A 24,247-nucleotide genomic window follows, 5' to 3' on the forward strand; every position below is an offset into this window, starting at 1 on the left:
TATTATATTATATTCTTTTTTGGGAGATCATTCTGATCCATTTAATAATAATAAAATTCTTAGGAGTTACATGTATCATCTTCCAATACAGGAATATAAACAGTTTAACTATAATATCTATTATGATTACTCTTTCATGTTCACATTTTTTGTGTTTCTTTTGAGTCTTCTGTTTGAATGTTTTTTTTTTTCATTTTAGCTCTGATCTTTTTATCAAGAATCTTTGAAAGACCTCAATTTCATTAAAAAAAATCCATCCTATAAAGAAATACATTCAGTTTTTCTGAGTATATGATTCTTGATCATAATCCTGGGTCCTTTGCCCTCTGGAATATCATATTATAAGCTCTTAATATATTTTGAGTAGGAGCTATTAAATCTTATGTGATACTCACTGTGGCTGGAGAATATTTGAATTGTTTCTTTCTGACTGCTTAGAATATTTTCCCCTTTACATGGGAGCACTGTAATTTGGCTATAATATTTCTGAGAGTTGTCATTATGATCACATCTTTCAGAAGATGATCAGGAATTTTTTCAATATTTACCTTATCTATGAATTATAAGATATTAGGACAGTTTTGCTTTACAATTTCCAAAAACTATGATGTTTATGCCCCACCCCCCATACCATATCTTCAAGGGAAACCAATAATTCTTAAATTCTCTCCTTGATTCATTTTTTGAGTCAGTTGTTTTTCCAATTAGGATTTAAGTTTTTCCTTCCATTTAAAAATCTTGACTTTCCTTTATTGTTTTTGGAAGTTTCACAAAGTTATTACTTTCCAGGTGCTTAGTTTTCATTTCTAAGAAGTTATTTTTCTCATCAAGCTTTTCTGTGCCTTTCCCCATTTGGACAATTTTGCATTTTAAGGAGTTCTTTTCTTCAGAGAATGTTTTCGTGACTCATTTTACCACTAGGCCAGTTTTTTTTTTTTTAAATTGGTATTTCCTTCAGTATTTTTGGTGCCTCTTTTATCAAGGTATTAATTCTCTTTTCATAATTTCATTGCATCACTCAATTTCTTTTTTGATTTTTCCTTTACTATTCATCTTGTTCTTTAACTCTTTGGGGAATTCATGTTGGACTTATATACAATTAGCATTTTTCTTTGAGGCTTAGCTTATAGCTATTTTCACATTATCTTTTTCTAAAATTATGTCTGGGTCTTTCCTGCCTCTATAGTAGCTTTTTTTATAGCCAGTTCCTTTTTTTGTTATTTGTTCATTTTCACAGCCTCTTTCTTGTATTTGAATTTTATGTTAATGTTTGGTTCTACTCACATGATGGTAGGAATTTGTTCTAAGCTTTAGACTTTTCCATGCTGCTATTTTCAGAACTAGTTCAGGGTTGGGGGGCAGGTAAAGGGAGGAGGGGGTTATAAGTTTTCTTTACTTCCAAGATGGTATATGGTATGCTAAGACATGTGTGGTCACTACTCTCCTCGTCTGGGTTCTGGTTTTTATCCAGGAAGGATCCCTGCTCCCCTACAGCTTGCCATTCTTCTTGGTTCTGGAACTTTTATCAGGTTGCATGTTCTTTGTGACTGATCACAAGTATTTTTCTCCATCCTGTAACTTCAGCCTAGAACTGCTAATGAGCAATACAACAGCTAATCAGCCCTAGGCACACTTAAAACAGATATCTGCCTTCTTTACTATCTCTGGACTGAGATCTGAAGTTTTTGCTGCTGCAAGTGCCTCTAAGACCTATTACTGGTATTGCCTCCAAAAGTGCTCTGGGACAGATCATATGATGTCACAGGTCTTACCTCTTAAGTTTTCTTAGGCAGGAAAAATATTTACTTCTGACTTTTTGTTGGCTCTGAAATGAAAATATTTGATTTGAGGTATTATTTAAAAAAAAAAAGGTTCTGGGGGCAGGAAGGTGGCTCAGTAGATTGAGAGCCAGGTCCAGAGATGGGAGGTCCTACATTCAAATCTGACCTCAGACTCCTAGTTGTGTGACCCTGGGCAAGTCATCTAACCCCCATTGCTGCAAAGATTAACTTTAACTCTCCCCAGATTGTGAAAATGAAATAAATTAACTCTCCCCTGATTTTAAAAATTAAATTAACTCCCCTGCCCATTTTTAGATTTAATCACCAAAAGTATAAATACCCTACTTACAGCTGAGTGGGAAGATATGCCCATTTTTAGATTTAATCACCAAAGGTTTAAGCACCCCATTCACACTTGAGTGGGGAAGGTCTGTGACCCACATGTATGGTGGACGATGAATCAGAATTAAACTGACTGCCCCTTGGGCTGTCCTAAAGCAAAGCTTCAACTGTGATTGGTAGACTTAAATTAGGGCAATGGAACAGAAAGTGACACAAAAGAAAGTGTCTTTAAAAGGGAGTTACAACTTCCTGTGGAAGAGAGTTGTCTGAGATTCGTGTGAGAATCGTCTTAAGATCTTCAGCTGAAGAAGAATCTGCTGCCTGGACCTGAGACCCTATTCCTGTGGGGCTGTTCTTAAATCTCTCCCTTTGGACTGAAATGTGGTGAGCAAAAAAGCTGAGTCATTTTCTGGATTTTCTGGAAAAAAAAAAACTAGCCTCAGGAATGACCTACCTCTTGAGAGAGACTTCCCCAGGTCCTTGGCTTTGCCAAGGTCAGCTAAAGACTAACTCTCCCTGCCTGGGTTGATTCAGAGGACAGGAGTAAATTACTTATTGCTTAGGCTAGATATCTTACCCTCTCCTCTCTCTGATTTTCTTACTTCCCTCTTTCTATATTTTGTAAATAAATTATAAATAAAATTTTTTGGAATAAATTAAATTCCTGGTGACCCTATTTTAAATATAATCTAGTCGAACCTTTTATATAATTAACCTTTTTTCCCCTTACATTACCTAGCCCTTATTGTTCTTCTGCCTTAGAATTGTGACAAGGAAATCACTTTAAAAGACTGATATATATATTAATTTAAGGTCGCCAAGGAATTCAGCTATGTAATTCCTAAATGAAAACTCAAGTCAGCCGTCAGCCTTTTATAGAGTTTAATTACAAACAGGAGGAAGAAAGGAATTAGAGATAGAGAGAGAGAGAGAGAAAAAAAGGGGAGAGAAGGGAATAGGGCTTAAATACCCCTTCTGTTTAGGCTGGGCCAAAAGGCCCAAACCCTTAGATAGCTGAGGCAAAGAAAAGAGATCAGTCCCTATTACTCACGTGACCAAATGGAGAAACAGTCTCTGGGGCCTCCACCTCCAGCTTCCTTCAGAGCAAGCTTCTCAGAGCACCTCTCCAACCACTCAGAGCCAAAACTCTCCAACCAACCCCCCAGTCTTCAGACCCCTCTATCTTTAATGAAACCATCCAAGTTCCCTCCCCTCAGTTCTCACATCTACCAATCACTGTCCATCATTTTCCCTGTGCCAATGGTGGCTCTAGCTTAACCCAGGACCGCCCAGAGGTCTGTGGCTTTGCACATGTCTGTTGGAGGTCATATTCTCAAATAATTAAATCTTGATCTTTTGCTACAGCCCTTCCTAAATCCTGTTACCCTGAGTAGGGTAGAGATTGGAATAATTAAATTTTGATCTATGCTGCAGCCCTTCCTAAATCCTGTTAGGACTGAGTAGGGTGGAGATTGCAATTTCCAAGACTTGGTTCTGTCATTCCAAGTATCTCCATTGTATCAATTCTAAAATCAATCATGACTCAAAGAAATTCCTGTTCTATGCTTAAGCATAGGTCAAAGTCCTTTCCATTGTTCAGCAAAAGGTTTCTGTCCTAAAGTAATCTTAAGAAGGGAGGAGGAGGAACCTCCCATGCCAATGGGGTTCACATTCCAATAGCCAAGACCCACTATCAATAGGAAATTTTCCAAGTATGAAATTTCCCAATGGTGAAATTTCCAACATTTATAAGTCTAAGAAATTTTAAGGTTTACAGAATCAATACAGAGAATTAATTCTAAGATGGAAGGTAAGGGTTTAGAAAAAAATTTTTAAGTAAAAGAAAAGTTTTGAAGATTAAACTGAGTCCTGGACTGTATTCTGATAATATTGGGGTTTTTTTTATGAATTAGCAATCCTTTCTAGAGATATCATCTTTTTCTTATATTATTCTTGCTATTATATTTTCTATATTATATGGTTTGGTTGATATAAGAATCATTTTTCTTACTCTCTCTCCATTTTGTTTAAAATCTTCTTGAACATATTTTAGAAATAGGACATTATATATTTTATTGTCCCAAATTTTAAATCTTAATTTTTTTAAATTTAGAAATAATTTTGTTAACTTTTATGGATGTGTTATCTTTATTTCCAGAAACATTCATCTCTCCTCCTGGAATGAAATCACCAACTAACATATCAGCCATTTCTGTTGGGATATTCAATATTCCTCACCCTTAAATACCCATCAAAAAGAAGTTAGAAAACCTATTATTTTTGTTGCTGCCCAAGAACCAGACATCCCTAGACAAGAGGCTGTTATTCTTACTTTTTAACCTGTGATCTAGAAATACAAATACTCTTGTCTATCTTTTTAACACATTTCTCAATTCCCAAGACCTCCAGGTTTTTTATATAATCCTGAAATGCACTAATACATGGCTGATATAGTTGATTTGTGCCTTCCAATCTTTTGAAGGCAGAAAACAACAAAGACATGAGTGCATTTTTTTAAATGCATGTACAAAATATTGGAAGATCCAGATAGACTTCTGTTGCTTTAGGTAGATAGTTCATGGAGGATTTCTGAAGGAATATAGAAAATAATATCATGGAATGAGAAAGCATTGGTGATTTGCTATATAGAAGTGCTCACATTTGGGATCTTTCCTTAATCAACATATCCAAACACTTTCTAGACCATAACCCTATAAAGCTATCCAAAACCCCAAGGCATGAACTGTTGTTCCATATCCAAAATCCATTGTGGTTTGTCATAAAAATATTACATGTTCAGTTGATCAGTAATAATGCAAAAACCTTCTATGCTGTGTGGAGTTGGTAGAGTATGGACTCAACATGTTGTTGGTCAGTCAGTCATGTCCAGTTCTTCATAACCGACACTGTAGACCACAGCATGCCAAGATTGTCTATGGGGTATTCTTAGTAAGATAATGAGGTGGTTTGTAATTTCCATCTCCAATGTATTAAAACAAACAAAGGTTCAGTGACTCACCCAGGGTTCCATAGCTACTAAGTGTCTGAGGCCAGATTTGAAATCAGATCTTCCTAATTTGATCCATGCCCAGCACTCAACCCACTAAACCTTCTAGCTGCTATCTAGCTGGGCTCTGTACAGAAAGATATATCATCAACCTCAGTTTAGCCATGCAGTCTGATCCTTGGTACTTGGTATATATTTTTTCTAGTTCTACCCAATTATACCATTGTTTCTCTCATTACCCAGCTTGACTATTTTCAAGCTGGCAGCAGTATTGTTTAGTAAAAAGAGCACTGAACTGAAATGCTTTAACTGAGATCCCTCTGGGAAGGCAGAACTCGGAGAAATGCAGCTGTCCATAAATGTTCTCTTTACACTGGTAACTAATTGGTGGAGTAGGTGTTCTAGGAAGACAGCCCCTGGGTGTACACAGGACAGAGAATTAGATATTCTCTTTGAGTGACTGTGGAAGCAGAGAGACTAATTAATGATGACTTCATAATTAGCTGGGCAGATTGCTATAGCATATGCAGAGTGCTAGGCACCTAGTAACCACTCAATAAATACTTGTGGAATTAGACTGAATCAAGCTGAATCAATGGGTGTTGGGCTGAATGACTAGTGATGTGAACCAGATGACCAAAGGGAGGCCAATGACAGAATGGTGTAAGGAATGCCCCCAGAATGGCAGATTAAAATAGAAAACAAATAGGAACTGAGACCATATAGAACTGAAAAAAAAGAATACTTTTATCACTACTGGGCTTGGTGGCCAACAAAAAGGAACATTTAAAACACCTCATAGAAAACTAACCATAGAATCAGGAGGAGAAAAAGAAAACAGGAGATGGGTGAGAGAGAATTTCAAGGAGAAAGTACAAAGAAAGAGAAGTAGCAAAGGAAGAACTGGAAACTGAGAAAGAACAAGGGGATCTTCCTCTCCACATGAGTTATAGGTAGGCACTCTTTGAACAGTTTGGAACATACCATAAATATGTGAAATGACATGCTTTTTCATGAGCTCTGAAGTCTGATGGGATGAACTCCCTTCCCTAGTGGAAAAAGAAGAGGAATGATAGTGTTGTAATTGAGAAAGCCAAGGAAATGTAGATGATTGTATAAGAAGAATGCAGTATGTACTGGCAGTGTGAATATCTGAGTGACGCAGTTTACCTCTGCACTTTGAGAAATCCCAGTATTAGGAACAGCCATTTTATTTGAAAGTTAAGTACCTATTTGTTTTGAAAGGTTTCTCTGTTGAGTAAAAGTTTCCTCTCAGGAAGCCCAGCTTCTGAGTTTGACCTTTGCCTTTAATTTGTTATAGCTGACCATTCCCTAATAACATAGCTGCTCAATGTTAGGAGGTTTACATACCTATTTGTGGATAGTCTTTGTAGACTTCCCAAAAGGTATAAAGAGACTTTCAGGTTCAATATCTCTTTGGAGTTGGCACTAAGAGCTGTGTCTTCTCCCAGAGATATGGTTCCCCAGAGTCCCACAGCATTGGTTCTGTGTGGTATTTAGCTTATGACTGTGTGGTGGCCAGAATAAATTAACCTATCCCTTTTTCCTGATGAAAGAGTGAGTTTTCTGACTACTTGGTAGTGTGAATTTTAAAACTATTCCACCCTAAGGAGATCATTCTTTAGAAGATATGATTTAGCTATTTCTTGATCAGTAATAATGAAGATACTTGGAATAACAGAATCAGGTCTTGGAAACTACATTTCTCCTCCCTTCTTAGTTTAACAAGATTTGGAAGGTCAGCATCAAACTCAAGATTTAATTATCTGAGGAGATGGCCTTCAACAGACATGTGCAGAATAAAGGACAGACCTCTGGGCTGTCCTAAGTCAAACTAAGTCCTCATTGGTATAGATGAGATGCAGAAAGGTGATGTAAAAACATCCATATAAGGCACGTCACTTCCTGTCCCTTCCTCTTTCCCTGGAGAGGTGACTCTGGCTGGCAGGGTCTAGGTGTTCTGACATCTTGGGAGCAGTGGCAATTATTTGTCTGGGTTTTGGCGGTGACTTTTGTCCTTGACCTGATTCAGGTTCAGGCATGTCAGCTGAGCCCCTTTTGGAGTTCAGGTTGATTCCTTCCTCCTTCACACTCCAAACCCTTACTTTCTAGATCTTCTAATCTTCCCGCCTGGTATCAGCCAGGCAGGGGGAGAAATCATTCACCCTTTTCTTCTCCCTTCTTCTTAAACTTCTCCACTATATGAATTAAATCACCATAAAATTTGGCAGCTGACTTGGGTATTTTATTATTTGGGTTTTTCATTAGGATTTTTATAAATAAAATTCTTAGAGACCTAAATTAATTATACATTCAGTCTCAGCCATAATTTCATACTTTATAATTGTTCTGTATTTATTTCCAAGTTATCAGTACTATATGTACATGTACATTCTTAGCACTGTACAGAATTACAATTTCTGACTTGTTAGGTCAGAATCAAGGAGTTCCCTTAAGATACTCATTTGATCTCCTAGATGTGCTTGCTATAGACTGAAAAGCAGAATGAGAGGAGAGAAAAAAAATGGACAGGTTAGTGTAAGACCAGAAAACAGGAGTAGATCACTATGGGGTGAATGTGAGGCAGCATATAGGTATTCAGATATGGAACTCTGGAGCAAATTCTTGGGAGTAGAAAACTTGAGTGTAGAGGATGTGTGACTAAGTGTAGACTTTAGAGTTAATTATCTCTTTAGAACAAGTAAGTCTGTTACTAGGAGAACATGGTAAACTACATTCTAATACAAAGCATTAATAGGTGTTCTTTACCTATTCAGTGGCTGTACAGCCATCCATGTGCAAATTTCCATGGAATAATCACAGGTGCAAACGGAAATTAAAATCTCTTTGCATATCTCAGTGGCTTAGTTGTGAGCCTCTGACAGTCTCCAAGCGGATGAAAAAAAAATGTTTGGTAAGAAGCCAAATTAAGTAAAACTGTATGTGAACTTAATTATTAGAAAGCCATGAAATGTTTTACCTAAAACAATAAGATCTGAGGGCCTAGCCAGGTATGGTGGATCATTGATTTTAAGTGTTTATTTTGTAGTGGAGTCAATCAAAAGCTGTGGGGATGAATGTCATTAATCCTTGCAACTGGCAGCTGGGAGTCAAGTTGGTAAATATTGAAGATGCACTATCTCCAGATGTGCGGGTCCTTTCAAGAACTAAACTAAGCCCAGGCTACTTCAAAGCATAGCAATCTTCTCTCTATCTTCTGAGATTAAATTTTTCAAGGATTTTTTTCTTTAAATTTTAGTTACTTCAAGGCTAGTCAATGGAAAGTCCCTGAGGAGAAAACTGTTTGTATCCTTAACACTCAGTCTAGTGATGATAAATGTTTATTGGTCAAGTTAGAATAGGGAGAAGGTAAAAACTTATCTTACCACACTAGAAGACAAAACAATTGCTTCCCTAAATTTTTCCAGTGGGTATGGATAAGTTTGTCTCATTCCTAGACACCACAGTTTGCATCAAAATCAACAATATAAATCCTCAATTTTTTAATGTAACTTTTTGCTTCATCTTATCTCAATCATATCATTCTTACTACTATTACTCCATACTCCCTGCCACCCCACTGCTGCTACCCCATCATAGAATCACAAAATCTCTAAACACCATCTTCTGAGGCCATCTCTCCCAATCAGAACAACAATCCCTTCTACAACAAATCCCCCAAATTGTTGTTTGATAAGGAGTAAACTATACATGGAGAGAAGTCAATTTGATTGTAGGCAATTCTAATTGTTAGAAAATTTTCCCATGCAACAAATTTAGATTGGCCTCTTTACAACTTTTACTCATTGTCTCTAGTTCTTTCCTTTGGGGCCAAACAAAAGAAATCTAAAGTCTTCTTCCATTTAAAAACCTTCAAAAATGTAAAGACAATTATCATGTCTGTTTTCTTCAATATTCCAGACTAACTTACTCTAGTTCCTTCAACTGATATTTATTGTGGCTTTTGGTATTAAGGTCTTTTACCATCCTAATAGTCTTCTGCACAAAATTATTGATGATTTTCTAAAAATGTGGCGCTAGTATCTAACATAACCCTCCAGATATGTTCTGACCAATTTGGAGTATTGGGTGACTATCATTTGCCTAGTTCTGAGTATTCTGCCTCTCGTAACCCAGTTTAGATAGCATTAATTATTTTATCCTTTATATCACACCATTGATTCTTTTATATAATACTTTTTTTATTTTTCAAGATTACATGTTAATATAATTTTTCAGTATTTGTTTTCTAACATTTTGCAATCCAAATCCGCTCTCTCCTTTTCAACTCTTCCAAAGAAGACAGGTAATATGATATAGACTGTATATATATATATATATATATATATATATATATATATCATATAATATATATTTTCATGTCCATTATGTTGGAAAGTAGACATATATTGCTTTTTCTAGAGAAAAAATCATGAAGAAAATAAAATCTTCCAATTAGAATTTGGACTCCATCTGTTCCTACTATGGTGGTGGATATCCTTTTTTTTTTTTGTCATGAGTCTCTGCAAGTTGTTCTGGATCTTTGCTTTGTTAATAATATTTAAGTCATTTAAAATTGATCATCATACACTCTTGTTACCATGTATAATGTTCTCCTGGTTCTGCTCAATTCACTTTGCATCACTCAAGTTTGTGTGTGTGTGTGTGTGTGTGTGTGTGTATGAACATCTTGTTTGTCATTCTTATGACACAATAGTATTCCACAACAAACATAAACCACAATTTGTTTAGCCGTTCCCTAATTGATTAATCTCTCTCCAATTTCCAGTTCTTTGCCACTACAAAAAGAGTTGCTAGAAATATTTTTGTGAAGGTAGGTTCTTTTCCCTTGTCTTTAATGTTTTTGGGATATTTACCTAGTATTGTTATTTCTGGGTCTAAGGGTATGCTCAGTTTGATGGTCCTTTAGGAATAATTCCAGATTGTTCTCCAGAGTGGTTGTATCAGTTTGCAACTCCACTAGCAGTGTATGTGTTCCAATATTTCCACACTCTCTCCCAATATTTATCATTTTCCATTTTTATCTTGTTAATCAGTCTGATGGTTGGTAGGTGGTATTGTGTTTTAATTTTTCATTTCTCTAATCAATAGTGATTTGGAACATTTTTTCATATGATTAAAGATAGTTTTAATTTCTTCATCTTAGAATTGCCTATTTATATCCATTGACAGTTTTGTCAATTGAGAAATGTATTTTATTCTTATAAATTTGATCTATTTCTCTATATATTTGAGAACTGAGGCCTTTGTTAGACTTGCTCTAAAGATTTTGTCCTGGTTTATTTGTCTTTTTATCTATATCACTGACTCTTACTAAGCTTGCAGTATATGAAAACTCCTATATCTCCTTTGGATGAATTATATAGATGTGTCTCCCTTTCTCATATTCTAATTTTGAAGCTGATTTTTGAACTTGTATAAAACAATTAACCTTTCTATGTTTCATTTTATTGGATTAATCTTAATATTCTAGCTTATTGACATTTTGAAACTTGATTTGCCATCCAAATTTTGATTTAAATTACCCCTTCTATTTTCTAAACTCTTCTTACTTAAGAAGAGTGCATTTGGAAATGGCTGCTATGTAAAAACAAAAGGAATCAATAAAACAAAAAATATTCAAAGTTAAAGGAATTCAACGGGCCACCAATCACTGACAAAATAGTTCATGCATCTACTCCAAAATGTTTGAGAACAGAATTCAAAATAGCATAATTTAATCAAACAGCACAGTAATTACATTGACAAAAGATCCACACGGATTGTCCTCTTACACATTACCCACACATATTAGAGAGCAAACGTGCCAACAATAAGGTGGACCATAGTGGAATAGAGAAAAAAATCTGGTCAGAAAATATGCATGAAAGGGAACAGGTGAAGGGGTTATATGACTAGGAAATATGTGTGAAAGGACCAGATAGAGTAGGTAATTGACAGTAGGAGTAAAGATTGCTTCAGCAGTGTTTTCTGGTGATGTCATGCAACACTCTAATGAATATATCATTTCTACTGGCCATCACAGTTCTGCTTTCTTAATCTTAATCTCTCTACTGGGTGTGTCTGCTGATTTTTGCTTAATTTCTCTATGCCACCATCTTGTGGGCTTCATGACTTTGGATCTATCTATTCTCCATTCCCATTTCATATTTGCTAAAATGGGCAAGGTTCCTTTAGTCCATAGTTTGGGCTGTAAGTCACCTTACTTACCTACCCTAAGGGCAGTTGAATAAAAGCCTTCCAAATTATTACTGGTCAAGACCAAATCTTATCTATTTACTGTCTTCAACTAGTCCTAATTTGAAGAACTCTTAGTGTCTCAAGGTTAGAGAATTCTTTGAAAAACTCAATGGACTCCTAACAGACATTCTATCACCCACTCTGCCTCTCTTTCTTGCCCCTGCCTGGGGAGTGGTACACAACACGAGCTTTGCTAAAGTTCAGACCACTATGAAAAGCCCAGATTTGCTCAAGATCCTGCCATGACTGACATTTAAACAGAAATAAACAAGAGCAAAAGCTGAGGGAAGAAGGTAAGGCAATTAGTTTCAATCCTCCAGGTCCACATTCTTGCCTTTATTACATATATCTAACAATAGCAAAGCTAATTAGCTTTTGTTTTGTACATCTGACCAATTCAAAACATTGTTATCTACACCTACAATTTTGTCTTTCTATCTCCTTAACTTACAATACAATGCCTTATGCACAGTATGTGCTTATTGACTAATTTATGAGTTGAAATTCTGGCATATTCTCTAAAATCCAATTCTCCCACATTTCCTATAGTGATTTTTCACATAGGTACTCCAAGAGAAACACACAAAAAACTTCGATTATTCTCTGATCAATCGTTACAAGTATGATAATCCATATCCCACCTTGGAGAAGTTGTTTAATTCCTTTTTGAATCCCTTCAATTTGTTGTTACTTCCTACTATCTTAAAATTATATTTTAACATTAAATTTGTACTTCAGGTTCTAATATTATTCTATCAATAAGAAGTGAGAAATAATAGTAATTACTATTTAAGGTACTAGCATTTTCAAAAAATGAAAGGCTTTAAGTTCTTGTCTCCCAGCTATTCAGTATCAATATGAAACTGTATTTATTAAATTTTAACTTTTACAAATTATTTTCCTAACTAGTATTCTTCTATTTACTAACAAACTAATAGTTTTAAATAATTCAAGTTGTTCCGTATGACATATTATATAGATTTTTTAAACCAATTAAGTGAAAGCATTATTTGCTTTATTAAATTTAGAATTGCTCCTTTAAAAATTAAATAAATTAAATGTTCCAGATAAAATTTGCCTAGTTCTAGAGAATTGATAGATCATGAAGAATAAAGTGGCAGTCTTAGAAAGATTTATCCCTTCATTGATAATGAATTCAGATTTTCAAAATGAAAACAAGGAAAATAAAATATCTAATTCTAGTTCAAAAGACAGGATTGTCTTTATGCTTCTGGAACTTCATTGTCATCTGAATAGAGTAACCCCTTTCCACTGGCCAAATATTGTGATTAAATTTGTTGCGAAATGCCAATAGTTGTAAATATATCCATTATGAAATGTTTGGGCATATGTTTCACTCCTGAATGAAAATCTAAAGTTTCTGCATAAAGATGAAGGTCAGGGTGGAGAAGGGGAAGGGTGTCACAGAAAAGCCTTGTAGCCTAAGTAAATGGATAACTATTAATTTAAAAGCAGAGGGTGGAAGGTGGGGCAGCTAGATGGCTCAGTGGATTGAGAGCCAGGCCCAGAGATGGCAGGTCCTTGGCTCAAAACTGGCCTCAGCCACTTCCTAGCTATGTGACCCTGGGCAAATCACTTGATCCCCATTACTTAGCCCTTACCACTTCTTCTGCCTTGGAATATTGGTTCCAAGACAGAAGGTAAGTAATAAAAAAAAAAGAGGGTCTTCAGGATTCTTATATTGTAATGTTTAGTCTGGTTAATTAGAATTAAAAATTGTTGAAACAAAAGGAACAATCAAATCCAGGGTCCATTCTAGGTTTTAAAAACCCAGGCATAGAAATTTTGGAAAAGGAAGGCTTAGTCAACAAGAAAAAAGATAGGAAAGAAAGAAATTCAAGTTGTTTTCCTAAGCCAATGTCAGTAGCTTAAGATTTCAGAGTTAGATGAGAAAAATTAAGTAAAACAATTCCTATTTCAAGATGAAAGGGAAAAGAGCCAGAGAAGTTCTCACAGAATCAGGTTCTGAGAAATATTAATTAAATATTTGGTCACATCTAATGCTGTCTTCTTTGAAATCTAATGCTTTGCCAGATGTTAAACACCTGAGAACTTTGCTTTCCTTCTGGGATCTTGACAAAGTCTCTATAAAAATTTCTTCAAACCGAGTGTTAACACCCCAACTTGCAGTCAAAATTTGCATCCAGGATCAAACATGCTGTATGAGATCTAACATTAATCAATGACATCCCCAAAGGAAAAAAAAAAAGCTATTTAGTCAATGTTGTAGATTTATAAACTTTTTTTTTTTTGATTAATCAAATTGAAATCCAGTAGCTATCATTAAAGGAGTAATCACATCTTAGCTAAACATAATATCTGATCCAATTCCTAGCACAGGGCTCTGAACACAGTAGGTACTTGATTAATATATTAACATTGAGCTCTTTCTCCTTGATTTTAATTATTTCACCTTCTGAAGCTTGTCTTTAATCTTAGACCTTCCATCTGTCAATCCTAGGAATTCTGATTCCAATTACTGGCTGGGTTCCACTACTGAATGATAACAATAATAACAATCATGATGATGATAAATACCAACTTGATCATTGAATGTCACCTTTTCTTTTTTAAAACCTTTAATGTCAGTCTTAGACTCAGTACTATGTATTAATTCTAAGGCAAAAAAGCAGTAAGGGAGCAGCAATGGAGGTAAGTGACTTGCCCACACAGCTAGTAAGTATATGAGGCCAAATTTGAACTCAGGACCTCTCATTTCAATTCATTGGCCACCTAGCTGCCCCCATACCTACCTTTTCCTCCTGGCCCTTACTATCACCTCTAACTAGCACATAGCCCTCTCTTTCATATGTTCTTGATAACAGAAAATACTGGGAAATTCAAATTTTGATCATCTTATTCTTAGCAAAATGGAAAAAAAGGATTGTTGATAGATTCAACCATTATCTCACTTTCTATAAGCAAGTGCTGAATATCTTCATTTCTATAACTTGATCTCTGAGAAAAGTACAACTATATGGGAGTAAGAGAAGGCATAAAGTAAATGTAAATGAAGAACTCAATTGATTGATGATAGAAAGCTAGTCTTGACAATACAAGTAATTGCTGCAAAAGAAGTATAGTAAGTTGCAAGTTTTCAAACAACAATAGTCCATACAGATTTGTAAAGTATTAGCCTCACAATAGCCTTGTGAAGTAAGTAGTGTATATATTTTTACCTAATTTTGCAGATGAGAAAACCAACAGTCTGAGAGTTTAAGTGACTTACCTAAACTCAAGGAACTAGAAAGTTTCATAGATCCAAAAAAATGAGATCAAAATTTCCTGACTCTACATACAGAATTCTTTCCATTTGTTACCCTGAACAGGCAAAAAATGATCCCCATGTACATAAAATGGGGGAAAAATATAAAGAAGCTGGATGACTAAGCAGCATAAGGATCTAAATAAAATACTAATAGAAATGCTGAGAAATGTGGAAACTGGTGCAGATTAACAAGTAGGTGTACAAGTAAATATAGAATGTTTGTAGGAGTAAGACTGGAAAAGCTGTAGCAGAAAATGAGATGCAGTTTGTAAAAGGCACAAGGGAACATAGAATTAAAAGATTCTTAAGTATATCATCAACTAAAGGAAAGTAGAGCAATTTACTTTCTCTTTATCTGTTTAAGTAGGTAAACTGCTAATATATGTTACCAAAAAACCAAACCACTACCCATCCTCACTACTTCTATCCTGGTTTGATGAAACCTGAAACATGAACTTGCCATGCACTGTGTACAAACAATTCTATCAGGTCATCTTGAAAAAAGATAAAATAAATAAAATTCAACTAGACCTTCATTAAATTGTCTGCTGTCTACAGAGCACTGTACAAGAGTGGAGCTCTAAGGACACTCTTGTGTTCATCATGCAAAGTCAAAGCAGAAGCCAGTCCAGGCCCAAAACTAGAATGGGGAAAAAATTCCAATGGTACGAAACACAGGGTACAGAGAGTAGGATAATTTTAACTATGGGTAAACTAGAGAAAGAGAAAACTTTCAAGAGGTAGTGTATTGAACAATTACAGAGGCCTTTAAGTGAGAATTGAAGGATCTTGAAATGAAATTTGGTTTATATTACAAAATGTTAATTTAACATTTTTGAGATGGGGAATATTAGTCTGTTACTAACAAAGAATAATAACACAATAAAATAATTATTTTTTGATTTCTCAATTCTGTTCTCACTGTATTTGGCTATGGGCCTTTCATGAGCACTCAATTTGTTTTCATTTATGTATTTTTAATTTTGATATGCGTTTGGACTTGCACAATAACTTAACTGTCACTTCTGTTAGTTTTTAAAACATTAAGTCAATAATTATTAACTCAACACCCCCTTTCAAAATAACACCATCTATGTCTGCATTGGCACCTGCCCACATTGGAGGTGGGGTGCTGTACCTCCTTCCCTTTTTCTCAGTTCCTTTGAGCAGCCAAAACTACATAAAAGATTTTAATATAGAAGGAAGGAATATATTGTCAATTAAACTGGCCTCCTCCTGTGTTTAGGGGGGGAAAATGTGGCAGCTTTTTGCAGTGGATATAGAATTATTCTTGGAAACACTATAGAAAAGTGTCCAATATACATGGGTAGAAAGAATTTTTTAATCAAGAGTTCCAAAAATCTATCACAAATCTAGACCTTTAAAAAAAAAGTATATGAGTGTCAGGTTCTGAAACCAATATCTCTATGGACATAATTACCTGCTTCCCACAACCAATTTTCTCAATCTTATTATATCATGGTACATATTGCACACAAATTTCCCTGACTACCCCTCTAATTGACTTAGTTTTTCTCTTAGAAACTTCTAATGACAATGACTATGTCTTATTTGTATTTGTATCACCTGGAAGATCACCAAATATTTATTATATCAACAAATTGTGCTTTTGTAAGATTTAAATCTTTGTGTTTAATGACACTGTAAAAGTAACTGGTAGAACATGTTTTTTCTAACATTTTTCTAAATCATCATTTTTTTTAATAGGAAGGAGGCTATATTTTTGGAGCTGAAAAACTAAGCTAAGAAACATTGTTCGAAGAAACACTTTCGGATTTGAGCCATGCTTTAAATTCAGGATATAGCACAAATTGAAATAAACTGGTGATATGCCAGAAATACTTCAATGATCCTTCTAAATAAGTCTTTTTCATTGAGGCTAAGGAGCTTTGAAACATTGGAAATGTACCAAGGCAAGGATGTTATGTATTTCTTGACAGTGTTCAAAAGAATCACCATTACAGTCATGTTCCCCAGACCTTGGATCATAAATGCTGAGGTTTCCTCACAGAATGAATAAAGGAAGTTAAAACAAATTACATACTTGCATATATTTGTATCTATATTGAGGAATGAAAAAATGGCACACGATTTTATTTAGAAGATTGAAAAGATAGCATTCAATTCTGAAATTGCCAGCATTACCACCTTTGTTAAGAGAAAACACAATAAAAGCAGTCTATTACAATAATTGTGACTCCTTACACTACTCTTAGGCTGATAAAATTTTGACCCAAATATGTTCCATCTATGTAAGATCAATCATTTCTAGAGATGTAAAAACCAAAAATGATACTTTACATTTTCCTCTGAAAACTTGTAAGGTACATTTTAAAATACAGACATATAAATAACACTTGGCTGTATATGCCACAAAATGTTAGAACTCTGTGACTGATTAAAGTACTCAAACTGATTACAAATGGTACATCGGCAAATTATAAAGGTACAGATGGATCTGAGAAAACTCTTTGGTGTCATAAAAATATCTTTAGTTTATAATGAACTTCTCTGAGCTTGCCAACATTATTTCACTTTTTTAAGTATTGTTTTCTTCATCTGTGAAATCAAAGGAGTCCTTCCCTTTAGGGAGAAAAGGAGGTTCATCTACTTTTTCTTGAAACCCTTCCCTTCTGTCTTAGAATCAATACTATGCATTGGCAAAAGAGCAGTAAGGGTTAATGCAGTGGAGTTAAGCAACTGGGCTAGACATTATGGTTAAGGGACTTGCCTAGGATCATACAGCTAGGAAGTGTCTGAGAACAAATTTGAACCCAGGACCTCCCATCTCTAGACCTGGCTCTTGATCTACTGACCCATCTAGCAGCCCTCATGTCATCTACATTTTATATCTTAATGGCTGTCCTGTCAGTGCAGAGGCTGTATTTTGGGTGATTTCTGTGATATGACCATATTCAGGTCTGAGTCAACAGTGGGAGTTACAGAAAGAGAAGGATAAAGTAACATTCCCTCTCTTTAAAGTTTTCTATAGTAGACTATTCTGGAAATCATGATAATCATGAATTCTAGCTCTTCCACTGACTGGTTGTTTGACCATAGATAAGTCATTTCCTCTTCATTTTCTGTTTTTTGGAACACCAAGTCTGAATCTGTCCTTTAGGAACTTGCCTTGGGGAAAGTCTAGACTGACCTTACCTCCAGATTGAACACAGACCTTAAGGTACTTAATGATCCCAGTTTAGATAAGATTAGTGTGCAATCAAGTCTTAGGTATCTGTTTTATCTTAGAATATCAGCTTTTTTCTGTTAATCATGCCCAAGGTTACTCATTTCCTTGTATCCATTATAGAGCTAATCCATCATATTCCCCTCCCCTTTGTTTCCTAAAAGGCACATGAAACCCTCTGTTACCTTAGAAGAATTATCTTTGGCAGCGCATTCTCCCAGAGACATTGTTCCCAGAGTCCCAGAGCTTTGGCTGTGTGGTATTTAGCTTCTGACCCTGGATGGAGTTGTATGGCTGAGTATGGAGCACTATCCCTTGACCTGATTAATGATTGGTCTTTCTGACTACTTTAGCAAATCTGTGTTTTTTCAAATTGACCGTGACATACCTCTAAATATCTCCATCATATTCCCAGAACCTCTTCATCCCAAAAGATAATTTCAGCCCTGTAACTTGTATGATCCTGTACAATTTCACTTTCTCTCTAGGCCTCATTTTCCTCATCTGAAAATTAAAGAGAATGGCTTAAGTAATTTCTAAGGTCGCTTTCAGCTCTTTATTCTTTAATTATTTGGGGCAGATATAAATAGTTTGGGTAATATAAGAATTCAAATAACGTGTCATAGAGGAGTTGACATAAAGAGCATATTCATATTTAACAGGAAAACATTAAAATAGAAGTTATTTTAAATCATGGAGACATTTTAGATTGAGTCAGGGATAGGCATGTCTAGTTCATGTTATTTCCACTCATCCCAGAGTTAGGAACAGTAAAGGGGGACTAATAGAAGTGAAATATATTTTAGTCTGGAGCATTAAGCATTCATGTTTTCATTTGCATATAACATGCATTGTATACATGTGTGTATGTTTGTGTATATGTAAACATAATGTTTGTATATTTATATGTACTTTATATTATAAAACTAGTTATGACTTATTTGACTTTTCTGCTAACTTGTAGTTGATATACATAAAAATATATAAAATGGAGATTTAGGCACATATGTTTATGTACACTTAAAATACACAAATGTATTTCAAATCCCAACTACTTACTTCTTGGATTTGGGGTTGCTTAGCAGATTTCGCTTGCTCTTCCTTAATAATGTTACTTTCTCTACTAGGTCATAGATACACGACAAAGTAGAAGGGGATTAAAATGCTAACCACACTGAAACAACTTGAGAAAGCTGAGCCATGGAGGTAGCAAACAATATCTTTAGGTAATAGATGAGGTGAGATTCCTCAGTCTAAAACTGTCAACAAGAAATCTAAGAAAGCCAAGACCATGAAAGCCTTGGGACTTCTCTTTGTTGCACTGGCCTTATTTGTATTGCCAGCTCTTTTGTGAAAGAAGAAAGAAGGGAGAAAGAAGAAAAAGGGAGAAAGAAGAAAACCAGATGAGACATATTTGTAGCAAACCACTGACAGTTATGAGGCTCTGTATTTACTGGTTATTAACATATAATCCTGGGAAGCTCATGCTCCAGGCTGTGCTTTGAGTTGTCCAGTATCTAGAGCAGAGAAAAATGAAAGTTTGAGGTAATGATGATTATTACATAAGGTCAGGGATGATTGTGCTCTTGGAAATTTCTTCTTAAATTCCTCTCTACTCAAGTATACCCATACAAGTCAAAGACTGAATAACCCTGACATTAAGCCAGAATCCGAATCAAAATATCCTCCTCATTCAGGAGAAAAGTTTAGTAAAATAAATCAGTATAGATAAAAGAACTGAAAAAAAAATTGATCAGAAACAAAGTCATTGTTAATTAAAGGGGCAGGCAGGAATGCCAAAAGGAAGGTGAGGTAAGTTAGCTGATGAATAAGATGGGAAAGGTCCAACAAAAGAATCTTCCAGCCAGGCAAATTATATGGCAGAATTTACAGGATTTATTTATTTGGGAGGTTTAGACCTTACAGAAAACTTCCTCTGTCTCCCTACAGCAACAGCATTTGAGCTTTTGTGTTAATCTAACCAAGAAATAGAATGATATGCATCATTAGATGGGGCTTATATAGGGAACAAAATGTGCAAAGGGATTCTAAGCAGTGGTGAAGATTAACAGAAGTAGAAAAATAAAGGAAATGCTGTGAAGCTTTTAGAATATAGGTTAAGATGAGAATGGTTGCTATTAGTCAATGTAGTCACACAAAATGGTTTCGGCATCAAAAAGATGGTAATGCTAAATCTCAGAGATGAAATCAATCGAAAACTGACATTAAATGTATAGAAACTTTACTGATAGTATTATAAAACTATAGCTAAATGTACTGATCTAAAATGTGATTCTGACAATTGATATTTAGAAGGTAAAATTATATTTATTAAACATAATTATTTGATTTTGTATAATAATTGTTGGGTATGAGAAATGCCTATTTTTATGTGATAGAATATATTGCATAAATCAGAGTTCCTGCAATACCAATATTTTCTTAAATATGCATCTCAATTTAAAATTTGCTTTTCATCTTTTGATGGTGAATATCCCTAGGTGATTATTTGATGATGGGTTATTTATGGATTTGCTAATTACCAGAAGCCCTTTACTTCTGTCTTTAGCTGCCCTGGCAGGCTTTTTCAACTCAGCAGAACAAGATACCCTTACATCAAGTAACACTCTTCCTTGTTTTCCTTTTGTATATTGTCTCCTCTTTAGATTTTAAACTCCTTGAGGTCAAGAACTGCCTTCCTTCTTATTGGTGCAGTATTCTTGGAACATAGTTGTGGCTTAATAAATGTTGATTAGATTGAACTAGACTAGATTAAGTACATTACTAGGAGTAAAAGTAGCAGACATTTATTAAATTTTCTTTTTTTAAAATTAATTTATTTAGTCAATTTAGAACATTATTCCTTGGTTACAAGAGTTCCATTATTTCCCTCCCTCCCCTACCCCCACCTTTCCCACAGCCTACACGCAATTTCACTGGGTATTACATGTGTCCTTGATCAGAACCTATTTTCATGTTGTTGGTGTTCACATTAGGATGTTCATTTAGAATCTATATCCCCAACCGTATCCCTTCAACCCATGTATTCAATCAGTTGTTTTTCTTCTGTGTTTCTACTCCCACAGTTTTTCCTCTGAATGTGGATAGTGTTTTCTCTTGTAGATCCATTTATTAAATTTTCTATGTAGTGCTCTGTGCAAGAATTGAGAAGGATATATCATTTATAAAAAGATGTGATATTAATTGTTCAAATTTTATCTAATTCTCTGTGACCCTGCATGGAGTTTTCTTGTCAAAAATACTGGAGTGGTTTGGCATTGCCTTTTTCTGAAAGATTAAGTCAAACAGAGGTTAAATGACTTGTCCAGAGCCATACAGCTAGTAAGTATCTGAATTTAAATATGATCTTCCTGACTCCAGGCTCATTGGAGTCTATTCTATCCCCTCTGCTGTCCAGATGTTCAGTGTGTCAGCAGACCTCCAAAAGACAACTATGTATCTCCACTGTTTTGGAAAACACAATCACATTCTGGTTGTGCAGGCAGGTTGTTCAAAGTGTATATCTTACATGTAAATAGCTAGGGGATTCACACTTTTTAGAGCAATGGATCTCAATGTTTTAGTGCATATAATGTCATATATATATACATATATAGATATATATGTATATATATATATATATATATAGAGAGAGAGAGAGAGAGAGAGAAAGAGAGAGAGAGACAAGAGAGAGAGCGCTACCAACAACAGAGAGCTATGTGAAAAGGTAGGAAATGACTGGACTTAAGTAAGAGAAGGATTAGGGAGAGGAAAAGCAACTTCAAGGGCACATTAGTTTGCATAACATAGTTCTGGGAATTTGGGCAGAGGGATTGAGGATAAAGTTACATAATTTAGTAGCCAAAATAAGGCAGTAAATATGTAGCTGAATGCTCAGGGATAATGTTGGAGAACCAATTGTATCTAACTGAATGAGCTAAGAGTACCATCCTTTGGCAAGAAGCATAATTAAAGGAAAAGACAATGGTACTGGTTATCTAACAAAACCAGTTCTTCAAGTTTAAAATTTTTCTGATAATAGATTTCTTTTTCTTTTGCATGAAACGGGTCAAACAGTTCTTTTCTTGCCTTTTCTAACACCAGAAAATATTTCTGCACATTAGAAAGCAGTCAAAACACAGAATATAAAGCAACAGAACAAATGAGAAAAAACAGGTAAGTAGTCAAAAGTAGTCAAAACTTATTTTGTCTATATAATACAAACACAGGTAATTAGAATATAGATTATTACATACGTGCATGAAAGCTCCACAACAAACTGTGTAGTACCTTGGGAGCTCACATCAAATCCAGGGAGAACAAAGTTCAAGTCCTGCCTTGGACCCATGATCTCTGTGTGACCCAAGACAAGCCACTCCCCTCCACCTCAGTGTTCTGAATACTTATGTAAAATTCTAACTTGCTGCCTTGCATTGGTAGAGGATGATTTCTAGCTGGAAATTCTATTTGCCAGTGAAATCACAAGGATAGCCCCCCTCCCAATGCTTTTCCCTTTGTGAAGTCTAAGGGAAGGGGAAAGACGCATGCCCAATAGGAAGATTAAGAAATATTTCTTGAGAAAAGGTACATTTGATTTGGACTTTAAAGAGCCAGTTGATTTTCAACAGCCAAAGAGATTGAGAGATTGTATTCTCCTAGAAATTGAAGATGTTAAAAATCTTATAGACTAGTCTAGTTCTCTCATTTCACTGATGATAGAACGTGATGTCCAGAGTTTACGTGACTTGTTCAAGGTTAAGACACCTAAGAAGTACCAAAGCTGGAAATTGAATATTTGATATTCTGACTCTAGGTCCAATGCTTCCAGTGTATACATGAGCACACTAGACTTTGTTTGATAGAGTAGACCCAATTTGGCTACCTGTAGCATGTAAAGAAAGCAGTGATATAAAGTAAGGTTGAACTTCTAGTCGAGGGCAATATTTTAGAGAGGCTTAAATGAGAGATATATTTGAAGCTTACTTTGTGGTAGATGAATGATATACTTTGCTTGATATATAAAGGAAAGATTATTCTGTCAAAAATTAGAGGGATGGAGAGAAAGGTTATGTAGAGCAGAGCCTGGAAAACCTATAGAGAGACTATTTCAGTACTATGCACAGGTGGTAATGTACAGGCAGAATTTTAAGCTTTGCTGTCTCTTTAAATTTCCCCTCCTGCCTACTTTATGGAGATAGACTGTAGAAGCAGCCTTGAGGCTGAGACTCACCCCCTTCCTTTTGCCCCAACCTTGGTCTGTAAACAAGGACAGCCAGCTGCCTTCAGTCTAACTACTGTTATCAGGACTGTCATTCAACTTACTCAGTTCCTACCCTGCCCTCCATCCATTGAGCCTATATAACTTTTGTTCTTTAGCTATTCTTGGCCTTGGCTTTTGGGGAGACAACTCTGCTAAGCCTGTGCTCAAATGACCTGTTTTTGACAGGATCCTGGGTGTCAGTGAGATTCCTTGCCATAACAGTAATAAAATGTGTATTGGTGTGCTGACAGCTGATAAGAGGGAAGGTGATAACTGAGAAATGCTACAAACTTGGACTAAGCAGATCCTAGAACTTGAGTGAATGAGAGGTGACTTAACTAGATTTATATATGACTTAATGTCATAGGTTAAGGCACATTATAAGATAGGATAGCCTGAATGTTCCCCTGATATTATCATGATGTTAAGAGAAAGCAAAGAAGGTCTGTTTCCAGATTATTGGTGATTTTCTCTCTAAGGCGTAGATAAGAATGACAGAGGTTGAGCAGACTTGAATGAGTTATGATCATCATTATTGGGAAGAACTCTTCAACTTATAAGTTTATGGATCCTTTTTAAGTATGAGAGAAGGTACCACATTCAACTCCTTTCAATATCTGAGAGCCAAAATTATTATAAAATGGGGGTGATGCTTTATTTGATTTTTTTCTTCCAAGTGTTTCATTAAATGCTTTTGAGAGTTGTCTAGTTTTAAAATAGTGGACGGAGCTTGTGCTATATAAACTGGTACTCTTGTCTTTGTTTTTAAAAAAATAGAATTTTGTGACTGTAAATTTGGCAGTGTGTTTGCCTGCTTCCTGGGATAGGAAATGATCCTTGGAAACAATGCCAATTTGTATCTTCCATTTGATTTTTAGCATGTTAAAAAATTTCATAATTGAGAGTCACAAGTTTACCAAGTGAGTAATCTTTGGGGTCCTATAAAGAAAAGAATTCTAGAACATAAGAACGTAATAGTTTGAAACATCCTTCAAAGCCTTTTAAACTGCTCCATTTTTACGACTGAAAATGTAGTTATCGATATCCCCAAAATTCTAAATAGCCCAATTAATTACAA

The sequence above is a fragment of the Monodelphis domestica genome, chromosome 8 (assembly GCF_027887165.1).
Source record: "Monodelphis domestica isolate mMonDom1 chromosome 8, mMonDom1.pri, whole genome shotgun sequence".
NCBI classification, from domain to species: Eukaryota; Metazoa; Chordata; class Mammalia; order Didelphimorphia; family Didelphidae; genus Monodelphis; species Monodelphis domestica.